Source organism: Athene cunicularia, assembly GCF_003259725.1.
Source record: "Athene cunicularia isolate RWA chromosome 12 unlocalized genomic scaffold, athCun1 chr12_part1, whole genome shotgun sequence".
Classification (NCBI taxonomy): Eukaryota; Metazoa; Chordata; class Aves; order Strigiformes; family Strigidae; genus Athene; species Athene cunicularia.
This window is the reverse complement of record NW_020799116.1, coordinates 24098592-24103910: the sequence shown is the minus strand read 5'-3', so window position 1 is coordinate 24103910 and position 5319 is coordinate 24098592. Positions and strand designations below refer to the sequence as shown.

At 54.6% G+C, this 5319-nt stretch overlaps 1 long non-coding RNA gene across 1 annotated transcript; it reads left to right on the top strand.

Moving 5' to 3' along the window:
* The first annotated feature begins 1185 nt into the window (after positions 1-1185).
* LOC113485007 lies at positions 1186-3080 on the top strand. The gene is made up of 2 exons (XR_003399334.1): positions 1186-1249; positions 2860-3080. It is a non-coding gene; the product is annotated as an uncharacterized LOC113485007 (long non-coding RNA).
* The last annotated feature ends 2239 nt before the right edge of the window (positions 3081-5319 follow it).

Sequence of the window (5319 nt, the reverse complement as noted above, 5' to 3'; positions counted from 1 at the left end):
TTGGGCGGTGGGGACCGTGGGGAGGGCGAGCGCGCTGGGCTTCCAGGGGGCTGCGGCAGTTGTTGGCGGTCCGGCTGCGCGGGAACAAGGGGCGGCCGCCCGTTTCCAGCCGCTGCCCAGAGGCTGCCGAGGCGCCCCTGCAAGAGAGAGGAGGCAGCTGAGGCACCCGGCTGCAGGTGGAACAGGGGAACCCTCTTCCCAAGCGCGGCCCACGGGCAGCCATCCAAGAAACTGGTGTGGGGGGGGAAAATCATCAACTCACACTTTTATCTTCCTAAGCCGCCAGATGAAGAAACCGCAGAGTAGCCCAAGTGGCACAAAAATCACTGCTGATACTGTGGCAATCCGGCAGTGTCACTGCACATGCGGGCGACAGGAAACGCTCGCACTGCTCTGAGAACTTGGGGATCCTTCCCCGACCGCATCTGGAGGAGCAATTCAGGACGTGAGTCCATCCTGTGCACCACGGGTAAGCTCGCAGCACATTTCCTACCCCCAGGAAGTTCTGTCTCCCCCAGTGCTGGTGCCTGGGGGCACCCTCCCGCCCTTTGGGACAGGTTGTTTGGAGGGACAAAACTCCAGCGGCCAGCAGGAGAGCACGGGGAGGAGCGCAGCCGCTTGGCCAGTCGCTGCTTCGAGTGACACGGACAAAAACCATCCCTGCAGCAGGCAGAGCCGCCCACCCCCAATTCTCCCTGCCCCCGGGCCACCTCCCACCCCCCGAGGGGATGGGGTCAGGCCTTCTCAAGAGACACTCGAGCCTTGCTCTCCCCTTCGGCCTTTGCCCCAGCACAGGCACCACCCGCAGCCGCTGCCAGGTTTCGGGACGATTCTCCCACTTAGGGACCCCAGCAGGATTGCTTCAGTACCTGAATCCGTTTGATAAAATTCATACACTCTGCCGTGGCTTTTTCTTGTCTTTGAGATCACTGCCAAAAAGGAGAGACGACAGGTAAATCCTGCACGTGGCTGAGGCACAGAGGATGCAGGGGGACGGGGATTGTGGTTGTGTGGCTGTTCTGCGGGGGTGAGACGCAGCCCAGCTGCAGCTGCGCAGTGCGGAGTTCTCTGCCCCGCGCTTCCCTTCTCCCGCCAGGGAAGCGGCCGGGCAGGAACGAAGCGCAGGGCAGACTCTGTACGGGGGGCTAGTGCAGGGCGAGTGAACATTCCTCAGTGCAGAGCCCTAGTGCCCGCCCGCTGGGTCATCGGTGCTGCTGTTTGTTCGGGCTCAGTGTTTTAAGTGTCACAGGTGAAATATCTCCTCTAACGGGAGGCAGTAATTCCGTGTTAATTGTCGTCTTGACTTTAGGTGAGTACTCTGCAGGGAGAGTGCACCTCTGTACCACCTGCCTGAAGGAAATATTGCCAAAAGATCATCTACAATCTTACAGGGGTTGTTCGTTTTACCGGGGGTCATAGATGCCCATTATGAAGGGGAAATCAGAATTAATGGCCTGGACCCTGTACCCCCGTGTTCAGTAACGAAAGGGTCAAAAATTGTTCAGCGTGTTTATTTTTACTGCGGCTCCCCCTAATAGTATGCTGAGAAGCTGCGGTGACTTAGGATTTGGATCAACAGGTAGTCCTCATATATTCTGGGCTCAGACAGTGACACAAGATCGACCTCTGGTAAAATGTGCCCTCACCAAAGCAGAAGAATCTGTTGAGCTGACAGGCATTTTAGATATTGGTGCGGATGTGACCGTAATATCTGTGAGCAGATTGGCCGTTAGCTCGGGTAACTCAAGCGCTTTTCGGGGTTGGTGTCGTGCTGCAACTATTCATTCATGTAAGGGGCCCAGAAAACCAGGTAGCAAACATTCATCCATTTCTATTGGAAACCCCTATTACATTTTGGGGTCGTGCTCCATGGCTTGATGGGGAACTCAAATTGGATCAAATTTGTCTTAAGGGCCACTGTAGCGCAGCCGACCCTGAAACCCACCCTGAAACTAACCTGGAAAACGGCATCACCTGTGTGGGTGGGTCAGTGGCCCTTGCCAAGGGAAAAGTTATGCCACCTCAATGATTTATTTCAGGAACAATGAAGTGCAGGACACATCGGACCTACCACCAGTCCTTGGAACTCCCCAGTGTCTGTTATTTTAAAGAAAAGTGGTAAATGGTGACTTTTACATGATCTATTATTGCATGGGCTTTTTTTTTATGTGACACCAAATGCACAAGATGGTCACTACTCGTCCAGAAATGTTTGCCAAACTGATCATGAAAGGTAGGCAGTGCCTACTAGTACTTGCTGGTCAGGAACCTGTGTATATCATTGTTCCGGTTACTATCACATGTTACAGGGGCTCATACAAATGTCTTCGAGCAAGCACAGCTTTCACATGCATTTTTCCCACCAAAACGCCAGGACAATACAAAAAAATGCATCAGGCTAAAGACATCGTTGTGACTTGCCCGGAATATCAGAAAGACTCCCTCTCTTCGACAGCTAGTGGTGCCAAACCTCAGGGACTCGCCTCCTCAGAATTATGGCAATCTGAAGTCACTCACTTCGCTGCATTTGGAATGCTAAAGTATGTACATGTGTCTGTTAATACCTTTTCTGGAGCACTGTTTGCATCCTGCCATACAGTGGGAGTCAAGCCTCTGACCAGCATTCCCCACTCACCGGCCGGACAGGCCATTGTGGAGCGTACGCCTGGCACGCTCCAGTGCCTGTTACAACAAAAATAGAAAGGGGGAGATGGAGGGTACCAATCTACACCTCACGAAAGGCTAAATAAGGCATTATACGTCACGAACCTTTTAAACATTCCCCCTGTCTCACGGGTGCCACCAATATTGCGTCATTTCTCGTCACAGATACCTGATCAACAAGAAGTCCAGGGCAAGGCTCAAGTGTTAGCAAAAAACCTGGAAAGTGGTAACTGGGAAGGACCATTTCCTTTAATAACCGGGGGAAGAGACGATGCTGGTGTCTCCACAGGTCACAGTCCCTGGTGGTTACCGGCAGGGTGTCTGCAGCCATACCTGAATCTTGAGAGGCAGCTTTTGGTGGACACTCAGGAGCCGGCTGTGGGTGCTGTGGGTGCCCCTGTGCCGACAGTTTGCGGTCTCTGCGACTGATCAGTTAAGCAGAATGTCTGGGTAATGTGCGCTACTGCAATGGGACAAAATACGCTACAGTTACCAACTCTTAAAAGAGAAAATGCGAACAGTAATTGCAACTCCTTAATGAAATATATAGGCTTACTAGTCACTAGAGAAAGATGGATTTTAGATGAAATGTAGTTATTAATGAGGATGAAATCTGTAAGAATGTGTGGGAGACATCAGCCTGCCAGCCCTACACAGCCTCTGAAAAGCAGCTAGGCTTTGATGAGAAACAGGCCTTGGGAGAAAGATCAGAAACTGCTGAGTTATGCCAAGGTGGCAGGGAAAAACAACGGACAGCTGCAACACTGAGCTGTGGGAAAGCGACGAACTGCGAGAAGTTATCGCCGCGTGAACAAGAAGGTGATTGGTCTGCACAGCGTGTGTTAGAGCGGTCTTATGCTGATAGGAGAGAAGGTTGAGAGCTGTCTAATTGCTCATTTGCTAATTATGAAGTAAGCGCTTTGGCGAGAGTATGAGTATGTGCTATTGTAATAACGATAATGGGTCTTTCCTTCTGCACTTCAAAGGAGAACCTCGCAGAGGACCCTGGGCACGGAGAACACGTGAAGGGGGCAGGGGGGGTGGAAATTTTGGGGAAGCACGAGGCGGGGTTCAGGCCCCCGGGGTCACCCCAGGGCCGTGACAGCGGGGAGGGCACAGGGACAGGGCGGCGGGAGCCGTGGCCGAGGAGTGCTGAGGCCCGGCGCTCTCATTTCCCGGATGAGCGGCAGGAAGGGGCTGGGAGTGGGGAGGGCGGTGGACACGGCGGCGAGTGTCCCCGTCCCCATGGCCAGCCCCATGAAGTGAGGAACCTTAACAAAATGGATGCAGGACAACTAAGAGAAACGCTGGACGAGCAGGATAGGCTCTCAGCTGGAGAGGCTCTCGGCAGCAGGGGCTCTGAAGAGAAGGAAGGTGCTGCAACTACTGAGTCCCAAGATAAGGAACGGGACTCAACGAATGCTGAGTGGTCATGACCGTGGAAATGCTAACTGAGTAAAAAGTCACGAGAGGAAGAGGAGGCCTCTTCAGTCCTTATCCTCAAGACCCCCACCCACGACCACCAGGAGCCACTGCGCAGGCGTAAACAGGAGGAGACCAGGGCGGAGCATGTGAAAATGACTTCTTAAAACTCATAATAAAACCCACCTTTTCATGGAGAGATCATGAATACGTACAGCTGGTTTTGGAAATATCATGAATATGTAACACTTCATTGTAGAAAGCCAAGACATATTGTGACGCTGGGTGTGCACGTTAGGCGGAGAAATCCCCCATGCACGCAGCGCTGCGATAAAGAACGCCTGCTTTCTGATACTCTGAGTCTGAGGCTTAGAGAGATCTTACGCAACCGGCTTTTCGGTATCAGCCGGCCACGAGGAAGACACCGTTGGGGTCGACGGGCAGGCGGCAGGGGATGGCGTCCAAGCAGGCCACCATGGAGCACACAGCGGGGAGATGGGGGTGGCAGCAGTGACAGGGATGCCGCCAAGCCCCCCCCCCCCAATCTGTCCATTCGTCCCCTGTGCCCTCGTGGTCCCCAGTGTCCCCCTGCATCAGCCCAGGATCCTCCCACGGACCCCCTAAAGCTCTCTGGCACCTCTGGGGTTCCCAGTATGCCCACGGGTCACACCCAGTGTCCTCCAGGCTCCCCCCAGGGCACGCTGGTGTGCCCTGTGGTCTCCCTGCCCATTCCTTTCAGGGTCCCCACCAGTCATCCCTGGTGTGCCCCACATGCTGCCCCACTAGGAGCCAGCATCCCCCTGAACTCACAGGTTCCCCTCCGGGCTCCCTACTGTCCCCTGGAGCCCCCTTGGGGTCCCCAAGCTCCCTGGAGGTCCCCCTGAGTCCCTGCTGGAGTTGTGCCTCCAGTGCTGCTGCATCCCCTCGGGGTCCCAAATATCTTGCTGCGGTCTGCCCGATCCTTCTTCATCTCCTCAGGGCCCCCACCTTTCTCCCAGTCTCCCCGTCAGCTCGCCGTGTCCCACCCCTCCCTGTAACCCCTCTGTGTCACCTCAGGGGAGGCACAGTCCCCCTGCCCAGCTCTGGGGGGAGAGAAGGATGAGGCAAAGGCCTTGCTCAGCTCCTGTCACGTCCCGCTCCAGTGAGGGGGACAAGTGACTCAGATTCGCAAATCCCCAATTGGAGCGGACAACAAGTCTCCAAATTCAAGCATTTATTAACTACCTACAATGT